At 39.9% G+C, this 22,968-nt stretch overlaps 1 pseudogene; it reads right to left on the reverse strand.

Moving 5' to 3' along the window:
- Positions 1-17,976: 17,976 nt before the first annotated feature.
- LOC122690621 lies at positions 17,977-19,384 on the reverse strand (annotated as a pseudogene).
- Positions 19,385-22,968: the final 3,584 nt, after the last annotated feature.

Below are 22,968 nucleotides of genomic sequence, written 5' to 3' on the forward strand. Positions count from 1 at the left end.
CTGGTCCAGTGATCTAATTAGTATTCCCACGTTTGGCGCTGGAGTATGGTCAGCAAAAAATGACTACAGGAATGGGTATAACAAGTGTGAAGGGCAAGAAAATGAAAGATCAGAAGAGGAGGTCAAAACTTTACTGCTAAAACCAAAAGAACATTCCTCAGTCAGAAGGCCAAGAATGGTTAATGGTTAAGAGGATTTGAGGGGGCGCGTGCTAAGGAAGTTTACTCAGAGAAGAAAATACGTGGACAAATCCCTAAAGAGCAGGTCAGAAAGTTGAGAGTTCAGCCCATTTGGCTAACCACAACCTCCACCAAGAAAGATGTACTCCAGCGCCCTCTGCTGAATCCTAAAGGCTGGTCATCTAACTCGTGCTGACGCAGACAGTCTGAGAAGTCAAAATGGCTGCGACATTCCAACGCTCCGTACTGTGAAGGACAGGAAGAATTTAGCAACAATGATTGGAGGATGAACTCTGGGCACTGGCCGCTGAGATTGGGGTTTTGGAATCCCGAGCTGTGACAGCATGCTCTTAAGAAAGCGCTCTGGAAATTTTTAAAAGGTCTGTGAGCTCCAGGTATGGCGATGTTGTCATTACAGCGGGCAGTCCAGTAGGCAGCGGTAGAGTGTAGCATAAGAGCCTCAGCTGTTTCCTCTTTGTTTCTAGATCTTAGCTGTTATGAGAGGATTTGAAGCTAAGTTAAAGTGTAAGACTGGTGAAATTTAGACTTCAAAAGAAGTTTAATCTAAGACATGAGCTACATGGCAGGGATTTATGCCAGTAGTAAAGATCAGTGAGTGAACTCCTTAAAATAGTATGTAAAAACATATATGTGTGGATTTCTGTGTATTTTGGGTGACAGAGGGCCCAAAGCTTTCATACGAGTTTTTTCAAAAGGGTTGGTGAATCCGTTCTTTAAAGGCTGTGGCTCTTGGGGAAGAATACCATACCAAAATGATTATGCAGAAATTTAGAGCCAGACTCTCTGGTTTCACATCTTTATGGAGATCGCTAGCTGTGTGACTTAAGCAAGCATCTTAACCTGCCTGTGCTTCACTTCTTCATCTGTAAAATGGGGATAATACCAGTGCCTATTGCTGAGGGTTGCGTTAAAATGAGTTTATTAACTAAAATTTGTTATACTAAGGATACATTAACTAAAAATAATTTAATGGTTCCCAAGAGTTTAGTAACCGTTGGCAGCATTATACTGCTTATATATTACACACACACACACACACACACACACACACACACACACACACACACACACACACACACATATATATCTCATGTTGTTAACACTTTCAACACCCATTCTCTCCTTTGATTTCCCTTGTGATTTTCTGAGGTTGATTTACACATGAAGAAAATTGAGACAAAGATAGGCTAAATAACTTATATGAGGTTGTCCTGGTCAGTGACTGACTTGGGATTTTAGAACCAGGTCTGCTAGATTCTTGACCTCATGTCTTATCAATATGTCATGAGAAACTTGTGCAAAAGACCTTAGTTAAACATGTGTTAAATCTAACCCCGACTCTCATTTTAGAGTTGAGAAAATAAATACTCAGTTCAGTTAAGTCACTCAGTTATGACTGACTCTTTGCGACCCCATGGACTGCAGCCAACCAGGCTTCCCTGTCCATCATCAACTCCTGCAGCTTGATCAAACACACAGCCATCAAATCAGTGATGCCATGCAACCAACTCATCCTCTGTCATCCCCTTCTGCTCCTGTCTTCAATCTTTCCCAGCATCAGGGTCTTTTCCAATGATCAGTTATTTGCATCAGGTGGCCAAAGTATTGGAGCTTCACCTTCAGCATCAGTCCTTCCAATTATTCAGGAATGATTTCGTTTAGGATGGACTGATTGGATCTCCTGGCAGTCCAAGGGACTCTCAACAGTCTTCAATACCACAGTTCAAAAGCATCAATTCTTCAGTGCTCACCTTTTTTTATAGTCCAACTCTCACATCCATATATGACTACTGGAAAAACCAAAGCTTTGACTATACGGACCTTTGTTGGCAGAATAAGTCTCTGCTTTTTATATGCTGTCTCCGTTGGTCATAGCTTTCTTCCATGAGCAAGCGTCTTTTAGTTTCAAGGCTGCAGTCACCATCTGCAGTGATTTTGGAGCCCAAGAAAACAAAGTCTGTCACGGTCTCCATTGTTTCCCCATCTATTTGCCATGAAGTGATGGGACGAGGTGCCATGATCTTAGTTTTTTGGATGTTGAGTTTTAAGCCAGCTTTTTCACTCTCCTCTTTCACTTTCATCAAGAGGCTCTTTAGTTCCTCTTCACTTTCTGCCATAAGGATGGTGTCACCTGTGTATCTGAGATTATTGATATTTCTCCTGGCAATCTTGATTCCAGCTTATGCTTCATCCAGCCTGGCATTTCGCATGATGTACTCTGCATATAAGTTAAATAAGCAGGGTTACAGTATATAGACTTGACGTACTTCTTTCCCAATTTGGAACCAGTCCGTTGTTCCATGTACAGTTCTAACTTTTGCTTCTTGACCTGCATACAGATTTCTCAGGAAGCGGGAAAGGTAGTATGGTATTCCCATCTCTTTAAGAATTTTCCAGTTTGTTGTGATCCATACAGTCAAAGGCTTTAGCATAGTCAGTAAAGCAGAACTAGATGTTTTTTTCGGAAACTTTCTTGCTTTTTTCAATGATCCAGTGGATGTTGGCAATTTGATCTCTGGCTCCTCTGCCTGTTCTAAATCCAGCTTGACTATCTGGAAGTTCATGCTTTACATACTGTTGAAGCCTGGCTTGGAGAATTTTGACCATTACAAGAAAGTAGGGGAAACCACTAGACCATTCATGTATGACCTAAATCATATCCCTTATGACTATACAGTGGAAGTGACAAATAGATTCAAGGGATTATATCTAATAGAGTGCCTGAAGAACTACAGGCGGAGGTTCGTGACATGGTATAGGAGGCAGGGATCAAGACCATCCCCAAGAAAAAGAAATGCAAAAAGGCAAAATGCTTGTCTGAGGAGGCCTTACAAATAGCTGAGAAAAGAAGAGAAGCTAAAGGCAAAGGAGAAAAGGAAAGATATACCCATTTAAATGCAGATTTCCAAAGAATAGCAAGGAGAGATAAGAAAGCCTCAATGATCAATGCAGCAAAATAGAGGAAAACAATAGAATGGGAAAGACTAGAGATCTCTTCAAGAAAATTAGAGATACCAAGGGAACATTTCAGGCAAAGATGGGCACAATAAAGGACAGAAATGGTATAGACCTAACATAAGCTGAATATTTTAAGAAAAGGTGGCAAGAATACACAGAAGAACTCTACAAAAAAGATCTTCATGACCCAGATAACCACGATGGAGTGATCCCTCACCTAGAGCCCGACATCCTGGAATGCTAAGTCAAGTGGGCCTTAGGAAGCATCACTATGAACATGGCTAGTAGAGGTGATGGAATTCCAGTTGAGCTATTTCAAATCCTAAAAGATGATGCTGTGAAAGTGCTGCACTCAATATGCCAGCAAATTTGGAAAACTCAGCAGTGGTCACAGGACTGGAAAAAGTCAGTTTTCATTCCAAAGCCAGAAACCATGCTATAATTTTTGATTCCTCTTTCTGCCTTAACTCTTAATTTAACAAATACTAACTGAGCACCTACTTTGTTCCCAGCATTATGCTATATGCTGAAGATACAACACCTAGCTTTGTCCCAGCAAAGCCCCTGCCTTCATGCAACTTTCATTCAAGTGTGTAGCTTAGTGCTCAGTCACTCAGTCATGTCTGACTCTTTGTGACCATTTGGACTGTAGCCCACCAGGCTCCTCTGTCCACAGGATTTTTCAGACAAGAATATTGGGGTGGGTTGCCATTTCCTCCTCCAGAGCATCTTCTCAATCCAGGGATTGAACCCACGTCTTCTGCATCTCTTGTGTCTCCTATATTGCAGGTGAATTCTTTACCACTGAGCCACTGGGGAACCTAGCTCAGTATTAAGCTGTAATTCACATACTAAATTAATCAAAATTTTAAATTATGGAAATGAGAAAAGTAATATGCTATGAGAGCATGTAACCTGGGACTATGTAAGACTTCCCTGAAGAGGGGATGCTTGAGTTGAGGGAATTAAATAAAGAGAAGGAAGAGAGTCTGGGCAGAGAAGAGAGCATGTGTACAATGTCCCAAGGCAGTGAGAGGGTGATGCATTTGGAAATCAAAAAGAAGATCACTGTGTAGTTGGCATGTAGAGGAATGCCAGACAAGTAATGAGACAAGGGTGAAGGAGTGGACAGGAGCTTTATAGGCCAAATAAATAATTTGGACTTCTTCATGAAGTTAATGAGAAGCTACTGAAGAGTTTTCATCAGGGAAACGACATGGTCAAATTTGGATTTTGTAAAGATAAGTCTACCTGCTGAATAGCATATCAGAAGATTTTGAGACAACTTAGGATGCTTTTGAGATAAGAGAGGTGGTGGCTTCTGTTGGGTTTGTGTCCATGAGGATCAGAGAGATGAGCATATTAAGGGATTAATTGGGGAGTACAACTAATAGGACATAGAGAGTGATTATATATGAGGAAAGGAGGTAGTCAGGTAGAGAGAACAGAAGTCTGAGGTTCCTAGTTTCTATCTTGAACAATTAAGTGGATGGCAGTATCATTTTCTGAATTTGAAATGCTACAAATTTGGGGTGAAAACAGATGATTTTAGATATTATTTGAGCATCTTTTCGTGTTTGTTGGCCATCTGTATGTCTTCTTTGGAAAAATTCTATGTAGGTCTTCTGCACATTTTTTGATTGGATTGTTTGTTTTTTGATATTGAGCTACAAGAGCTACTTGTATATTTTGGAGATTAATCCCTTGTCACTTGCTTCATTTGCGGGTGTGTATGTTAGCCATTCAGTCACTTTTTGTGACCCCATGGACTGTCGATATTTTCTCCATTCTGAGGGTTGTCATTTTATCTTGTTTATGGTTTCCTTTGCTATGCAAAATCTTTTAATATTAATTAGGTACCATTTATTTATCTTAGTTTTTATTTTCATTAATTTAGGCATGGTTAAAAAAAGATCTTGCTGGGATGTTTCGAGAGAACAGCATCGAAACATGTATATTATCTATGGTTAAACAGATCACCAGCCCAGGTGGGATGCATGAGACAAGTGCTCGGGCCTGGTGCACTGGGAAGACCCAGAGGGAGCGGGTGGAGAGGGGAGTGGGAGTGGGGATCGGGATGGGGAATGCATGTAAAACCATGGCTGATTCATGTCAATGTATGACAAGACCCACTACAATATTGTAAAGTAATTAGCCTCCAACTAATAAAAATAAATGAAAAAAAGATCGTGGTGTGATTTATATCAAAGAGGGTCCTGCCTTGCTTTTCCTCTAAGAATTTTATAGTGTCTGGCCTGACATTTAGGTCTTTGATCCATTTTTTCCAAAGAAGTATATACACTTATTTATTTTGATAATTGATCTAATACATTGACTAGTAACTGCTTTTTCTGTATAGAATTCAGATGAAACTTTCAAGTTAGACATTTGATACATAGGTTATAGCTGAGTTGTTGAGGACAGGAGAGGCACAGACTGCAGAAGTGAAAAGGAGGGAGAAAATGAGTCAGCATTGGAAATCTAGAGAAAACATTTAGTGGGAAAAAAGAGACAAGATCTATTTAGTGTGCTTCACTCATTTTAAGCAAACCCTTTGAAAGAATCATGAAAGCTATAGTCTTTTTCATCACAAAAATATATCTACATAAAACTACGCATAATTCTCAGGGGTTCACAGAATACTAAAGCTTGTGTATCTACTCCAGATTTTGCATTATATTAGTGATTAAGATATTATTTTTGTTAGAGTTTGCTTATAGTTTTTATAAAGAATATTAATTCTTATTGGCTTCCCAAGTGGCTCAGTGGCAAACAATCCTCCTGCAAATGCAGCAGACACAGGAACCGTGAGCTAGATCCCTGGGTCAGGAATATCTCCCAGAGAAGGGAATGGCAACCCACTCCAGCATTCCTGCCTTGGGAACTCCATGCACAGAGGAGCCTGGCAGGTCACAGTCCATGGGGTCGCAAAGAGTTGGACACAACTGAGTGACCAAGCACACATTCTTTCTTATACATCCCTAGATATTTTCATTAGAGATAATTATTTTACAATATTGTGATGAATTTTGCCATACATCAACATGAATCAGCATTTAGGTATACATATGTCCCCTCCCTCTTGAATACCCCTCCTAACTTCCTCTCCATTTCACTCCTCTAGGTTGTCACAGAGCATTGGCTTTGATTTCACTGTATCATACATTGAACTCCCACTGGCTGTCTGTTTTACATATGATAAGGCATATGTTTCAGTGCTGTTTTCTCACATCATCCCATGCCCTCCTTCCCCAACTGTGTCCAAAATGACTGTGCCTCTTTGTTGTCTTGCAAGTAGGATCGTCAGTTCTGTCTTTCTAGATTCCATATATATGCATTAATATACTATATTTGTCTTTCTCTTTCTGACTTACTTCACTCTGTATAATAGGCTCCAGTTTCATCCACTTCATTAGAACTGAGTCAAGTGTATTTCTTTTTATAGGTAATATTCCATTGTGTAAATGTACCACAACTACCTTATCCATTCATTTAACAATGGACGTCTAGATTGCTTTCATGTCCTAGCTATTGGAAACAGTGCTGTAGTGAACATTGGGGCACATGTATCTTTTTAAATTATGGTTTCCTCAGGGTATATGCTGAGTAATGTTGTTGGGTCATATGGTAGTTTTATTGCTAGTTTTTAAGGAATCTCCATACTGTTCTCCATAGTGGCTGTATCAATTTACATTCCCACCAATGGTATAAGAGTGTTCCCTTTTCTCCACACCCTCTCCAGCATTTATTATTTGTTGACTTTTTGAAGATTGCCATTCTAACTGGTGTGAGATGATACCTCATTGTAGTATTGATTTGCATCTCTCTAGTAATGAGAGATACTGGGCATCTTCTTTTCATGTGTTTATTAGTGATTTGTATGTCTTCTTTGGAGAAATGTTTGGTTAAGTCTTCTGCCCACTTTTTGATTTTTTTTTCATCTGGGATTGAGCTGTATGGGTTGCTTCTATATTTTGGAGATTAGTTATTTGTCAGTTTTGGCATTTGCTATTAATTTCTCCCATTCTGAGTGTTGTCTTTTCATCTTGCTCGTAGTCTCCTTTGTTGTATAAAAGCTTTTAAGTTTAATGAGGTCCCATTTGTTTATTTTTGTTTTTATTTCCATTATTCTAGGAGGTGGGTCATAGAAGATCTTGCTCTGCTTTATGTCAGAGAGTGTTCTGCCTATATTTTCCTCCAAGAGTTTTATAGTCTCTGGTCTTATATTGAGGTCTTTAATTGATAGTGTGTTTACTCTTGTGTATGGTGTTAAGGGGTGTTCTAATTTCATATCTTTATATGTAATTGACCAGTTTTCCCAACACCTCTTGCTGAAGAGACTGTCTTTTCTCCATTGTATATTTTTGCCTCCTTTGTCAAAGATAAAGTGCCCATAATTATGAGGATTTATCTCCTGGCTTTCTATCTTGTTCCATTGGTCTATGTTTCTGTGCCAGTTCCATACTGTCTTAATGATTGTAGCTTCATAGTTAGTCTGAAGTCAGTAAGGTTGCTTCCTCCAGTTCCATTCTTCTTTCTCAAGATTGCTTTGGCTATTTGTGGTTTTTTGTGTTTCCATAAAAATTGTGAAATTATTTGTTCTAGTGCTATGAAAAATACTATTGGTAATTTGATAGGGATTGCATTGGATCTATAGATTGCTTTGGGTAGTATAGTCATTTTCACTGTATTGATTCTTCCAATCCAAGAATGTGGTATATCTCTCCATCTCTTTGTTTCATCTTTGATTACTTCCATCAGTGTCTTATAGTTTTCTTCATACAAGTATTCTGTCTCTTTAGGTAAATTTGTCCCTATGTATTTTATTCTTCTTGATGCAGTGGTATATGGGATTGTTTCCTTAATTTATCTTTCTACTTTCTACATTTTGATTGTTAGTACATAAGAATGCAAGGGATTTCTATGTATTAATTTTATATTCTGCATTTTTACTATATTCATTGATGAATTCACTCTAGTACTTTTCTGGTGGCATCATTACAGTTTTCTATTTATAGAACAATGTCATCTGAAAACATTGAGAATTTATTATTATTTTTTTTCCAGTGGGTTTTGTCATACATTGATATGAATCAGCCATGGATTTACATGTATTCCCAATCCCGATCCCCCCTCCCACCTCCCTCTCCACCCGATTCCTCTGGGTCTTCCCAGTGCACCAGGCCGGAGCACTTGTCTCATGCATTGAGAATTTAAATTCTCTTTTCCAATCTTTATTCCTTTTATTTATTTTTCTTCTTTGGTTGCTGTGGCTATGACTTCCAAAGCTATGTTGAACAATAGTGGTGAGACAGGGTATCCTTGTCTTGTTCCTGTATTTAGAGGAAATGTTTTCAGTTTTTCATCACTCAGGACAATGATTGCTATGGGCTTGTCATATATAGCTTTTATTTTGTTGAAATATGTTCCTTCTATCCCTATATTCTGGAGAGATTGTATCATAAATGGGTGCTGTACTTTGTCAGTTGCTACCTCAGCACCTGGTAAGATGATCATGTAGTTTTTATCTTTCATTTTGTTAGTACAGTGAATCACATTGATTGGTTTGCATATAATGAACAATCCCTGAATGCCTGGGATAAAGCCCACTTGATCATGATGTATGATCTTTTTAAAAAAAATTATTTATTTATTTTAATTGGAGGCTAATTACTTTACAATATTGTAGTGGTTTTTGCCATACATTGACATGAATCAGTCACGGGTGTCTACATGTGTTCCCCATCCTGAACCCCCCTCCCACCTCCCTCCCCATCCCATCCCTCAGGGTCATCCCAGTGCACCAGCTCTGAGAACCCTGTCTCATACATCAAACCTGGAGTGACGAACCATTTCACATATGGAAATAAACATGTTTCAATGCTATTCTCTCAAATCATCCCACCCTCGCCTTCTCCCATAGAGTCCAAAAGTCTGTTCTTTACATATGTGTCTCTTTTGCTGTCTTGCATATAAGGTCATTGTTACCATCTTTCTAAATTCCATATATATGTGTTAATATACTGTATTGATGTTTTTCTTTCTGACTTACTTCACTCTGTATAATAGGCTCCAATTACATCCACCTCATTAGAACTGATTCAAATGCATTCTTTTTAATAGCTCAGTAATATTCCATTGTGTATATGTACCACAGCTTTCTTTTCCGTTCATCTGCCAATGGACATCTAGGTTGCTTCAATGTCCTAGCTATTGTAAACAGTGCTGCAATGAACACTGGGATACATGTGTCTCTTTCAATTCTTGTTTCCTCGGAGAGTATGCCCAGCAGTAGGATTGTTGGATTGTATGGCAGTTCTATTTCCAGTTTTTAAGGAATCGCCACACTGTTATCCACAGTGGCTGTATTAGCTTGCATTCCCACCAACAGTGTAAGAGGGTTCCCTTTTCTCCACACCCTCTCCAGCATTTATTGCTTGTAGACTTTTGTTTGTCAACTTTTTGATAGCAGCCATTCTGACTGGCATGAGATGGTACCTCATTGTGGTTTTGATTTGCATTTCTCTGATAATGAGTATTGAGCATCTTTTCATGTGCTGCTTACTCATCTGTATATCTTCTTTGGAGAAATATATGTTTAGTTCTTTGGCCCATTTTTTGATTGGGTCATTTACTGTTCTGTAATTGAGCTGCAGGAGCTCCTTGTATATTTTTGAGATTAATTCTTTGTCAGTTGCTTAATTTCCTATTATTTCCCCCATTCTGAAGGCTGTCTTTTCACGTTGCTTATAGTTTCCTTAATAGTGAAAGAGCTTTTAAGCTTAATTAGGTACCATTTCTTTATTTTTGCTTTTATGTCCATTATTCTGGGAGGTGGGTCATAGAGGATCCTGCTGTGATTTATCACAGAGAGTGTTTTACCTATGTTCTCCTCCAGGGGGGTTATAGTTTCTGGTCTTAAACTTATATCTTTAATCTATTTTGAGTTTATTTTTGTTAGAAAGTGTTCTAGTTTCATTATTTTACAAGTGGTTGACCAGTTTTCCCAGCACCACTTGTTGACGAGATTGTCTTTTTTCCATTGTATATTCTTGTCTCCTTTGTCAAAGATAAGATGTCCATAGGTGCATGAATTTATCTCTGGGCTTTCTATTTTGTTCCATTGGTGTATAATTCTGTCTTTGTGCCAGTACCATACTGTCTTGATGACTGCAACTTTGTAGTATAGTCTGAAGCCAGGCAGGTTGATTCCTCCAGTTCCATTCTTCTTTCTCAAGATTGCTTTGGCTATTCGAGGTTTTATGTATTTCCACACAAATTGTGAAATTATTTGCTCTAGTTCTCTGAAAAATACCATTGGTAGCTTGATAGGGATTGCATTGAATCTATAGATTGCTTTGGGTAGTATACTCATTCTCAGCATAGTGATTCTTCTGATCCATGAACATGGTATATTTCTCCATCTAGTTGTGTCATCTTTGATTTCTTTCATCAGTATTTTATAGTTTTCTACATATAGGCCTTTTGTTTTTTTAGGTAGATTTATTCCTAAGTATTTTATTTTTTTCATTGCAATGGTGAATGGAGTTGTTTCCTTAATTTCTGTTTCTGTTTTCTCATTATTAGTGTATAGAAATGCAAGGGATTTTTGTGTGTTAATTTTATATCCTGCAACTTCACTATATTCGTTGACTAGCTCTAGTTATTTTCTGGTAGAGTCTTTAGGGTTTTCTATGTAGAGCACCATGTCATCTGCAAACAGTGAGAGTTTTATTTATTCTTTTCCAATCTAGATTCCTTTTATTTCTGTTTCTTCTCTGATTGCTGTGGCTAAAACTTCCAAAACTGTGTTGAATAGTAGTGGTGAGTGTGGGCACCCTTGTCTTGTTCCTGACTTTAGGGGAAATGCTTTCAATTTCTCACCATTGAGGATAATGTTTTCTGTGGGTTTATCATATATGGCTTTTATCATGTTGAGGTATGTTCCTTCTATGCCTGCTTTCTGGAGGGTTTTTATCATAAATGGTTGTTGAATTTTGTCAAAGGCCTTCTCTGCATCTATTGAGATAATCATTTGGTATTTATCTTTCAATTTGTTAATGTGGTGTATTACATTGATTGATTTGCAGATATTGAAGAATCCTTGCATCCCTGGGATAAAGCCCACTTGGTCATGACGTATGATCTTTTTAATATGTCGTTGGGTTCTGTTTGCTAGAATTTTATTAAGGATTTTTGCATCTATGCTCATCAGTGATATTGGCATGTAGTTTTCTTTCTTTCTTTCTTTTTTTCTTCCTTTATTTTATTTTATTTTTTTTATAACACCTTTTTCTGGTTTTGGTATTAGGGTGATGGTGGCCTCATAGAATGAGATTGGAAGTTTACCTTCCTCTGCAATTTTCTGGAAGAGTTTGAGTAGGATAGGTGTTAGCTCTTCTCTAAATTTTTGGTAGAATTAAGCTGTAAAGTTGTCTGGTCCTGGGCTTTTGTTTGCTGGAAGATTTTTTATTGCAATTTCATTTTCCGCGTTTGTGTTGAGTCTGTTAAGATTTTCTATTTCTTCCTGGTTCAGTTTTGGAAAGTTATACTTTTCTAAGAACTCATCCATTTCTTTCAAGTTGTCCATTCTATTAGCATATGGTTGCTGATAGTGGTCTCATGATCCTTTGTATTTATGTTATATGTTGTGATTTCTCCACTTTCATTTCTAATTTTCTTGATTTGATTATTCTCCCCCACCCCCTTTTTTTTCTTTGATGAGTCTGGATCATGTTTTTTTTTTTTTATCATCTCAAAGATCCAAGTTTTAGCCTTGCTGTTTTTTCCTATGGTCTCCTTTGTTTCTTTTCTATTTATTTCTGCCCTTATTTTTATGATTTCTTTCCTTCTGCTAACCCTGGGGTTCTTCATTTCTTCCTTTTGTTGTTGCTTATGGTGTAAAATTAGGTTATTTATTTGATTTTTCTCTTGCTTCTTGAGGTACACTTGTATTGCTATGTACTGTCCCCTAGCGCTGCTTTTACTGAATCCCATAGGTTTTGGGTTGTCATGTTTTCATTTTCATTAATTTCCATACATATTTTGATTTCTTTTTTTATTTCTTCTGTGATTTCTTGGTTATTCAGAAGTGTGCTGTTTAGCCTCCATATGTTTGTATTTTAATAGTTTTTTCTTTCCTGTAGTTGACATCTAATCTTACTGCATTGTGGTCAGAAAAGATGACTGGAATGATTTCAATTTTTTTGAATTTACCAAGGCTAGATTTATGGCCCAGGATGTAATCTGTCCTGGAGAATGTTACGTGTGCACTTGAGAAAAAGATGAAATTCATTGTTTTAGTGTGAAATGTCCTATAGATATCAATTAGGTTAACTGGTCCATTGTATCATTTAAAGTTTGTGTTTCCTTGCTAATTTTCTGTTTAGTTGATCTATCCATAGGTGTGAGTGGGTTATTAAAACCTCCCACTATTATTGTGTTACTGTTAATTTCCACTTTGATACTTGTGAGCATTTGCCTTACATATTGCAGTGCTCCTATGTTGGTTGCATATATATTTATAATTGTTATATCTTTTTTTTTATTGATCCTTTGATCATGATGTAGTTTACTTCCTTGTCTCTTTTCACAGCCTTTATTTCAAAGTCTATCTTATCTGATATGAGTGTTGCTACTCCTGTTCTCTTTGGTCTCCATTTGCATGAAAAATCTTTTTCCAGCCCTTCACTTTCAGTCTGCATGTGTCCCTAGGTTTGAGGTGAGTCTCTTGTAGATAGCATATATAAGGGTCTTGTTTTTGTATCCATTCAGCTGGTCTTTGTCTTTTGGTTGGGGCATTCAACCCATTTACATTTAAGGTAATTATTGATAAATATGATACCTTTGTGATTTACTTTGTTGTTTTTGGTTTGAGTTTACACACCTTTTCTGTATTTCCTGTCTAGAGAAGATCCTTTAGCATTTGTTTAAGAGCTGGTTTGGTGGTGCTGAATTCTCTCAGCTTTTGCTTGTCTGTAAAGCTGTTGATTTCTCCTTCATGTTTGAATGAGATCCTTGCTGGTTACAGTAATCTGGATTGTAGGTTTTTCTCTTTCATCCCTTAAAGTATGCCCTGAAATTCCCTTCTGGCCTGAAGAGTTTCTAGTGAAAGATCAGCTGTTATCCTTAGGAGAATCCCCTTGTGAGTTATTTGTTGTTTTTTTCCTTGCTGCTTTTAATATCTTTTCTTTGTGTTTGATTTTTGTTAATTTGATTAATATGTGTCTTGGGGTGTTTCACCTTGGGTTTATCCTGTCTTGGACTCTCTGGGTTTCTTGAAATTGGGTGTCTATTTCATTCCCCATTTTAGGGAAGTTTTCAACTATTATCTCAAGTATTTTCTCATGGCCTTTCTTTTTGTCTTCTTCTTCTGGGACTCCTAAGATTCGAAAGTTGGGGTGTTTGACATTGTCTCAGATGTATCTGAGATTGTCCTCATTTCTTTTACTTCTTTTTTTCTCTTTTCCTCTCTGCTTCATTTATTTGCACCATTCTCTCTTCCACCTCACTTACCCTATTTTCTGTCTCAGTTATTCTACTCTTGGTTCCCTCCAGAGTGCTTTTCATCTCAGTTATTGCATTATTCAGTATTGATTTTTTTTTTAATTTCTTCTATGTCCTTGTTAAACATTTCTTGCATCTTCTCAATCCTTGTCTCCAGACTGTTTATCTGTAACTCCATTTTGTTTTCAAGATTTTGGATCATTTTTACTATCAGTATTCTGAATTCTTTTTCAGGTATACTCCATATCTCCTCCTCTTTTGTTTGGTATGGTGGGCTTTTATCATGTTCCTTTACCTGCTGAATATTTCTCTGCCTTTTCATCTTGTTTAGGTTGCTGTGTTTGGAGTGGCCTTTCTGTGTGCTGGAAATTTGTGGTTCCTCTTTATTGTGGAGGTTCCTCCCTGTGGGTGGGGTTGTATGAGTGGCTTGTCAAGGTTTCCTAGTTAGGGAAGCTTGCATCAGTGTTCTGGTGGGTGTAGCTGGATCTCTTCTCTCTGGAGTGCAATGAAGTGTCCAGTAGTGAGTTTTGAGGTGTCTATGGGTTTGGTGTGACTTTTGGCCACCTGTATTTTAATGCTCAGGGTTATGTTCCTGAGTTGTTGGAGGATTATCTTGGTATGTCTTGCTCTGAAACTTGTTGGCTCTTGGGTGGAGCTTGGTTTCATTGTAGGTATGGATGCTTTTGGGTGAGCTCTTGTCAATTAATGTTCCCTGGAGTCAGGAGTTCTCTGGTGTTCTCAAGTTTTTGATTTAAGCCTCCTGCCTCTGGTTTTCATTCTTCTTCTTACAGTAGCCTCAAGACATCTCCATCCAGCACCGATGATAAACCATCTAGGTTAATGGTGAAAAGATTCTCCACAGCGAGGGACACCCAGAGAGGTTCACAGCTTTACATGGAGAAGAGAAACGGGAGGAGAGAGATAGAGATAACCAGGAGGAGAAGAGAGGTAATCAAACGGAGAGACAACAATATAGCCAGTAATCAATTCCCTCTTTACTCTCCAGTCTGGAACACTAAAAGAGTTTCACAGAGTTACACTTAGAAGAGGGAGGAAGGATTATAGAGGTGGCCAGGAGGAGAAGAAGGGGAGTCAAAAGGAGAGAGGCAGATCTAGCTGATCAGTTCCCTGGGTGTTCTCTACAGCCTGGAACACCCAAAGAGATTCACAGAGTTGGGTAGAGAAGAGAAGGTGGAAGGAGGAGATAGAGGTGACCTTGGGGAGAAAAAGGAGAGTCAAAAGGGGAAGAGAGCAATCAAGCCAGTAATCACACTCCTAACTAAAAATGGGTACTGAAAATTGGAATCTTAAAGGTACAGAATTGATAACAAATACCAAAAAGCAAAGATTAAAAATCTAGAGTAGAGGTTAGACTCTCAAAATACAATATTAAAAAAATCACAAAAATTATAATATATATATATATGAAATTTGCTTTAAAAATAAGGTCTTTTTTGCAAGGTAATAGGTTATAAAAATGAAAATTGAAGGAGTGATAAAGAACTTAAAATTTTTTTAATTGAAAAAGGTTAATAGTAAAATATATCTAGGAATTTCTCTGGAGCTGTTGAGGGCAGTGTGGGGTCATTTCAGTTTCAGATAGTTCCTTGTTCCAGCTTATACTTCTTCTCAAGGTCTATAGTCCCTTTCCATTGTAGTCAGTGCTAACTATAGGGTTTTAATCTGTTGTACCTGTCACTTCCAAATAAGTTCACTCTTCTTACTTTTTTTGGTTTCCTCTGTTTGCAAGTCTTTTCAGTGTCTACTTTCAGCCCTGACACAAGAGGGCAAAGGTGGCCTCTTATTTAGGTTCACTTGTTCAGTTGTGCTGTGGGGAGGGAGGAACACTACAAACAAATATCACTGGCATGTGTGGGGAGTGCTTGCAGTGCCTGGGCCACACTGGATTTGCCCCTACTCACGGCACATGTGCTTTCCCATTCTACGCTGCTCAGGCTCCAGGTTGCTCTGCAGGGGAAGTGTCTAAAGCAGGCCCTGGGTTGTGTGCACTTCCCGGGTCTAAGCCACTCCGGTTTAGGTTGTCCAGTGCTCCACAAAGGCACAGACTCGGTTGGGCCTGCATTTTATGCCCTTCACAGATCCGAAGAGCTCAGGTGACCAGGTGCTTGGCGAGTGAACTCTCCCGGGTGGATTGTGCATCTTATCACCTCCCTGGTCCCAGCCTCTCGCTTTCCTGGGTGCACAGCGAGAGCGCTCTCTCAGGTGTGCCATTTGTCTTCTCTTCTGAGTTGATTTCTGACTGCAACCCTCCTGGAGGATGTCAACCATCCAGGATCCCAGGAAGACCTGGTTAGCAACTGGGAGCCTGTTCCCAGTTTGGTGGAAGATGCCGTCTCTGGGGCAGAGATTGCCCCTTGCCTTCTGGCTCTGGCTGTCACCTTCCCACCTCTCTGCCTCCAGCAGGGGGAGGGGCCGGTCTGCAGCCGGCTAGCTAGCTCTGGTATTCGCTCAATCCTTTGTTCTGTGAGTGGGCCAGGCTGTGCCTTAGAGCTTTTCACAGGAAAGTTCTCGCTCTCTCTCTCGCTCGCTCTCTCTTTTTTTCCCCTTCTGGCTATCCCACAGTTTGGTTTGCTATCTCACATTAGCTCCCTCAGATTATCCTCAGGGCATTCAGGCCTGGTCCTTATCCTAAGCATGCAGCCCACGCCTCCCTGTTCAGCCCCTGCTCACTGCTGGAGGACACAAGCATCTGGGCTACTTATCCGCTGGGAGTTGTGGTTAGGTGTGTAATCTGTGGGTTTTATGTTTTTATTTTCCTCCTGGTTATGTTGCCCTCTGAGATTCCAAAACTCCCCACAGACCCCCCAGTGAGAGGGTTTCCTGGTGTTTGGAAACTTCTCCTCCTTCACAACTCCCTCCCTGGGATGGGTCTCCATCCCTAACTCTTTTGTCTCTCTTTTTATCTTTTATATTTTGCCCTACCTCCTTTCAAAGAGAATGGGCTGCCTTTCTGGGTGCCTGGTGTCCTCTGCCAGCATTCAGAAGTTGTTTTGTAGAATTTACTCAGCGTTCAAATGATCTTTTGATGAATTTGTGGGAGAGAAAGTGGTCTCCCCATCCTATTCCTCCACCTTCTTAGGACCACCCCCTGTGTGATCTTTTTAATGTGTTATTGGATTCTGCTTGCTAGAATATTTGAAGATTCTTGCATCTATGTTCATCAGTGACATTCACCTGTAATTTTCTCTCTCTCTTCTCTTTATTTTCTTTTTTTTTTTTTAATTTTTTGTGGCATCTTTGTCTGATTCTGGTATTATGGTGATGGTGGCTTTGTTTGGAAATTTTCTTTCCTCTTCAATTTTCTGGAGGAGTTTGAGCAAAATAGGTGTTAGCTCTTGTCTAAACTTTTGGTAAAATGCACCTGTGAAGCCATCTGGCCCTGGGCTTTTTTCTTTTTAGATAAAATATTATAGGTTTATTTAAACTTAATTCTCATCTTGAGTATGCAAAATATGAACTCTACAAAATGTTAATTTTTTACCTTGCAGTTTACAAATATACAAAATAGAAGGTTGCTTAAATTTTTATTACATATTTATTAAGGCAAGGAACTATATTAAAAATTTATTCTGCTTAAGGTATACTTGGGAATAAACCATTGTACATATTATTGCACATCTGAAACCACAGTGCATAACAGGCTGTCTGTATAAAAAGATTTAAAGTAAACCAAGTGTATTTCTCTGACTTAGGCCATGAATGTAGCTCCGAAGGCATAAGTAGGTTTTCCTTGTCAAAGAATATAGCAGTTTGTGAACTCTGGCTTCACTTGGTACCTTTAGAACCAAGACTTAACCAGCATCATCGTTTAGGCTATTAAAAGCATTTTCTGTACTTGAATTTCATCCTTTTCTTCTAAGGTCATAATAATGGCTTTTAGAATGCAAGGAGAACACAACATGATGTTTGTTCTTATATTACATTGAACCAATTCAGTGGGTTCTGGTCTTCCCTCCCCTCAACTCTCAAATCTAATTTATATCCTGATATCCACAACTTCCAGTCATCTCTTTGGCGTTTCATAAGTCCAGGAATATATATTCAAGTTGGATTTAGAATTGGAATGATAGAAGATCCAGCCACAGACCCTATCAGTTTTTTTGCTTGTTTGTTTGTCTTTTGGTTTCCTACTGTCTCCTGATTATCCATTCACAAGTTGACTGGTTGGGAACTTGACCATGATTATACTACTTTCCAGCTGGGTTCCTCTACTCACCAGGAAGACAATATGAGAGGTTAAAAATACTGAATTCTCTTCTGACAGCGTGGGTCACATCCACTGTTTGGGGATTTAAAAGCGCCTTTTCATGTGTAAGGTGAGGTGGTCAAACCTTGAGAATGCCCCATCCCATTCTGGCACTGGAAGGGGTCGTGCCCGGTGTGTTTGCAGTAGTGCCTGGTGAGTTCATCTGAGTGGGCAAACTTCCACCCACAGTCATCCCAGTTACAGTGGTAAGGTTTCTCACCTGTGTGGGTGCAGAGGTGTGCCTTGAGATGAAAACTCTTCATGTAGGTTTTGCTGTAGCCTCTGTAATCACAAATGTGAGTGGCCATAGTTTTCTGGGGCCACAACCTTCTCCCCTTCTTTGACTTGGACTCTTCTGGCATGTAGGAACTGGGTGGTTTCAGTTCTTGGTAATGAAGCAGTGGGACTTGTGGCTGCATCTTGTCAGGCAGAAAGGAAGGGTGGTTGAGCCCTGGGTGGGGATGGAAGCCAGGGGTGGGGGGGAGGGAGCCAAAGGACAGGATGACAGTCTCTGCTGCTCAGCAGCTCCTGGGCACCCAGGATTGGAGTAGTCCTGCTGGGGAGCTGCCACCCCAGGGGAAAGTCATGCACATGTGACTGGTGGCCATTGCTGAGAGGGGTCCAAGCAGGAGAAGATAGTCTCATGCTTGAACTTAGGGTACATGCACAGTGGCCCACTGCCATAGGGCACCACCACCACCACCAGGTGGCTGCCATCTGGGCTGCTTTTGCTAACACTGATGACCAACGGCCTGTCCTACTCACTGCCAGGAGCTCTCAGTGATGCCTTCAACACAAATTTGCTCATCAACCTGCCAACCTGCTGACTGCAGCTGCTGTGGCGGAATGTACACTGGGTCCAGTTCAGGCTGTGGGAGCTTGCTGCCAGAGAGGCTCATTTCGCTGATGTCTGCCAGGTTGAAGGGAGTGTTGGAGGGGGTGCAGACTCACCACCATAGAGGAGGCTGCCACTGGAGCTGCCTGGTGCCATACTTGTCCTGATTGGATAGCTGAAGATGCAGGTGGAGGGCACCCTGGCAGAACTGCTACTCATTGGGGAGGACAAGGATGATGCTGATGAGGACACCATGGCGGCCACTGACTCCTGATGCGACAGTGAGTTGGAGAGGATAAAGTTCAGGTCCTGGAAATCACCGAACTCCTCCGTCTCCCTCCAGGGTAGGAGAGTCGCATTGCTGCTGCCACAATCCCTGCTAACTCTGTCACTCTCCATACCGGTGGCCACAGTCACTGCCACCAGGTCATAGGGGAGGCCAGGAAGCACCAGGGGAAGTCGATTCACGTAGGAGAGCTCTTGCTGTCAGTAGCTATTTGGGGCACCTGCTGGACACAGTGTCTTCTCCCTTCCTGCTGGGCTGGACTTGAATGTGGAGAAGGACAGGAGCAGCACATCACTGACAGCCATGTCATACTCACCAAGTGGCTGCCTCATTAATGCAGGGGCCCAAAAAGCCCTTGGAAGTCCGAAGCAGTGGGGGTACCTGAACCCCAAAGTCAACAAAGAGGAAAAGAAGACTTAGAAATGAAGCCAAAACCAAAAACCCCCAATTGCCCAAGATCCTTCTTCTTTGAAATAAATATAAAAGCCTTTTTTAAAGTTCCTTTGTGTACAAAAGTTCTTAGAAAAGTTGTAAACTCGTAAACATAGACAAGCAGCAAGACAAATAAGTAGGTCTGGTGGGCAAGCTGTGCTGTCTTAGAACCAGCAGCATCCCCCACCGCTTTTGCCGTCATCTCGGCCATCACCATGGGCACTGGGGCTGTGACGGGCAGGCTGTGATGCCAGGTGAGACTGGCCATGGCAGCAAGGATCCATGGACAGGGTGGTGGTGTGGGGCATGGGGTATGGGGGGCTGCACCGGGCACCTGCGACCATGGATACTGGCCAATGGCAGGTGGCTGGGTGGGGGTGAGGGGGGTTGAGGGGCAGGGAGGGACATTTGGTGGCTCCTGCCTCTGGGGGCCACAGCCTCTGCTATCTGCACACTTGCAGCTGCCGTCCCTCTCTCAGGGAACTATCAGGCTTTTTTTGTTGTTGTTGGAAGATTTTTATTACAGTTTTGATTTCCATGTTTGTGATTGGAAATAAAAGCAAAAATAAACAAATGGTCTGTTCATATTTTCTATTTCTTCCTGGTTCAGTTTTGGAAGGTTATACTTTTCTAAGAATTTATCTATTCTTCCATGTTATTCATTTTGTTGCCATATAGTTGCTCTCTTATGATCCTTTATATTTTTGTGTTGTCTTGTAACTTCTTTTTCATTTCTAATTTTATTGAGTCTTCTCACTCTTTTTCTTGATAAGTCTGACTTATGGTTTGTCAATTTTGTTCACATCCTTGATAAACCAGCTTTTAGTTTTATTGAGTTTTTTCTATAGTCTCCTTCATTTCTTATTCATTTATTTCTACTCTGATTTTGGATTTTGGAGCCCCAAAAAATAGCCTGTCACTGTTTCCACTGTTTCCCCATCTATTTCCCATGAAGTGATGGGACCAGATGCCATGATCTTCCTTTTTCGAATGTTGAGTTTTAAGCCAGCTTTTTCACTCTCCTCTTTCACATTCATCAAAAGGCTTTTTAATTCCTCTTTACTTTCTGCCATAAGGGTGGTGTCATCTGTATATCTGAGGTTATTAATATTTCTCCAGCAACCTTGATTCCTGCTTGTGATTCATCCAGCCTGGCATTTCACATGATCCTGCTACCATTTAATTTATTGTTTTGGGTTTTTGTTTTTGTTTTTTTTTTTTTTTTTTTGGTCAGTCTTTTCTGTGGTTTCTGTCTGGAGAAGTTCCTTTAGCATTTGGTGAGGAGCTGGTTCGGTAGTGCTGCATTCTCTTGGCTTTTGCTTGTCTCTAAAGCTTTTATTTCTCCTTCAAATCTGAATGAGATCCTTGCTGGATAGAGTAATATTGGTTGTAGGCTTTTCCCTCTCATCACTTTAAGTATGTCCTGCCATTTTCTTCTGTCCTGCAGGGTTTCTGTTGAAAGATCATCTGTTAGCCTTATGGCGATCCCCTTGTATGTTATTTTTGCTTTTCCCTTGCTGCTTTTAATACTTGTTCTTTGTGTTTAACTTTGTTAGTTTGATTAATATGTGTTTTGGAATATTTCTCCTTGATTTTGTCCTGTATGGAACTCTCTGGGCTTCCTGCACTTGGGTGGCTATTTCTTTTCCCATTTTAGGGAATCTTTGACTATAATCTTCTCAAATATTTTATCATGCCCTTTCTTTTTGTCTCTTCTGAGATACCTATGATTCAAATGTTGAGGCTCTTAAACTTGTCCCAGAGGTCTCTGAAGCTGTCCTCATTTATTTTCATTCTTTTTTTTTTGTTTGTTTATTCTTCTCTGCTTCAGTTATTTCCACCGTTCAATCTTCCAGCTCACTTATCCATTCTTCTTCAGTTACTCCACTGTTGGTTCCCTCTAGTATATTTTTAATCTCAGTGTTGCATTGTTCATGGTTGACTGTTTATTCTTTAATTCTTCTATGTCCTTTTTAAACATTTCTTCCATTGTCTTCATCCATGCGTTCAGTCTATTTATCCATACCTCCATTTTGTTTTGAGGGTTTTGGATCATCTTTACTATGATTACTTGGAATTCTCTTTCATGCAGATTCCCTATTTCCTCCTCACGTGCTTGGTCTGGTAGGTGTACACCTTGTTCCTTCACCTGCTGCATATTTCTCTGTCTTCATTTTGTTTAGTTTACTTTGCTTGAGGTCCCCTTTCTGCAGACTGGAAGGTTGTAGCTCTTAATTTTGGAGTCTGCCTCCAGTGTGTGGAGTTGGAACAGTGCCTTGTGAAGGTTTCCTGGTTGAGGGACTTGTGCCTGTGGATGGAGCTGGATCTCGTCTCTCTGAAAGGCAGAGCTGAATCCAATATTACGTTTTGGGATATCTGTTGATTTGGTATGGCTTTATGCAACCTGTCTGCTAATGTGCAATGCTGTGTTTCAGGGCTTTTTTTAATATATTTATTTTTTAATTGAAGAATAATTGCTTTACAGAATTTTGTTGTTAATGCCAAAAATCAACATGAGTCAGCCATAGGTATACATATGTTTCCTCCCTCTTGAAACTCACTCCCATTTCCCTCCTCATCCCACCCCTCTAGGTTGTTACAGAGACCCTGTTTGAGTTCCCTGAGTCATAGATCAAATTCCCATTGACTATCTCCTTTACATATGGTAATATACATTTCCAAGTTACTCTCTCCATCCATCTCACTCTCTCCTTCCTCCTCCCCCTGCTGTGTCCATAAATCTGTTCTCTATGTCTGTTTCTCCATTGCTGCTCAACAAATAAATTCATCAGTACCATCTATCTAGATTCCACATATGTGCGTTAGTATATGATATTTATCTTTCTCTTTCTGACTTACTTCACTCTCTATGGGCTTCCGTGGTGGCTCAGCTGATAAAATATCTGGCCGCAATGCAGAAGACCTTGGTTTGATCCCTGGGTTGGGAAGATCCCCTGGAGAAGGAAACAGCTACCCACTCCAGTTTCCTGGCCTGGAAAATTCCATGGACAGAGGAGACTGGCAGGCTAGTCCATGGTGTCACAAAGAATAGGATATGCTGAGCGACTTTCACTTTCAAATCTTCACTCTGTATAATAGGCTCTAGGTTCATCCACCTCATTAGAACTGACTCAAATGCATTCCTTTTTGTGGCTGAGCAGTATTCCTTATATAGATAGATAGATAGATAGATAGATAGATAGATAGATAGATAGATAGATAGATAGATAGATAGATAGATAGATATGTCACAGCTTCTTTATCCATTCGCCTGTCAATGAATATCTAGGTTGCTTCCATGTGCTAGCTATTGTAAATAGTGCTGCAATGACTGTTGGACTAGAGGTGTCTTTTTAAATTTTGGTTTCCTCAGGGTGTATGCCTAGTAGTGAGATTGCTGAATCATATGGTGATTTTATTCCTGTTTTTTTTTTTAAGGAATCTTCATACTATCTTCCATAGTGATTGTTTCAATTTACATTCC

Source organism: Cervus elaphus, chromosome X (assembly GCF_910594005.1).
Source record: "Cervus elaphus chromosome X, mCerEla1.1, whole genome shotgun sequence".
Taxonomy (NCBI): Eukaryota; Metazoa; Chordata; class Mammalia; order Artiodactyla; family Cervidae; genus Cervus; species Cervus elaphus.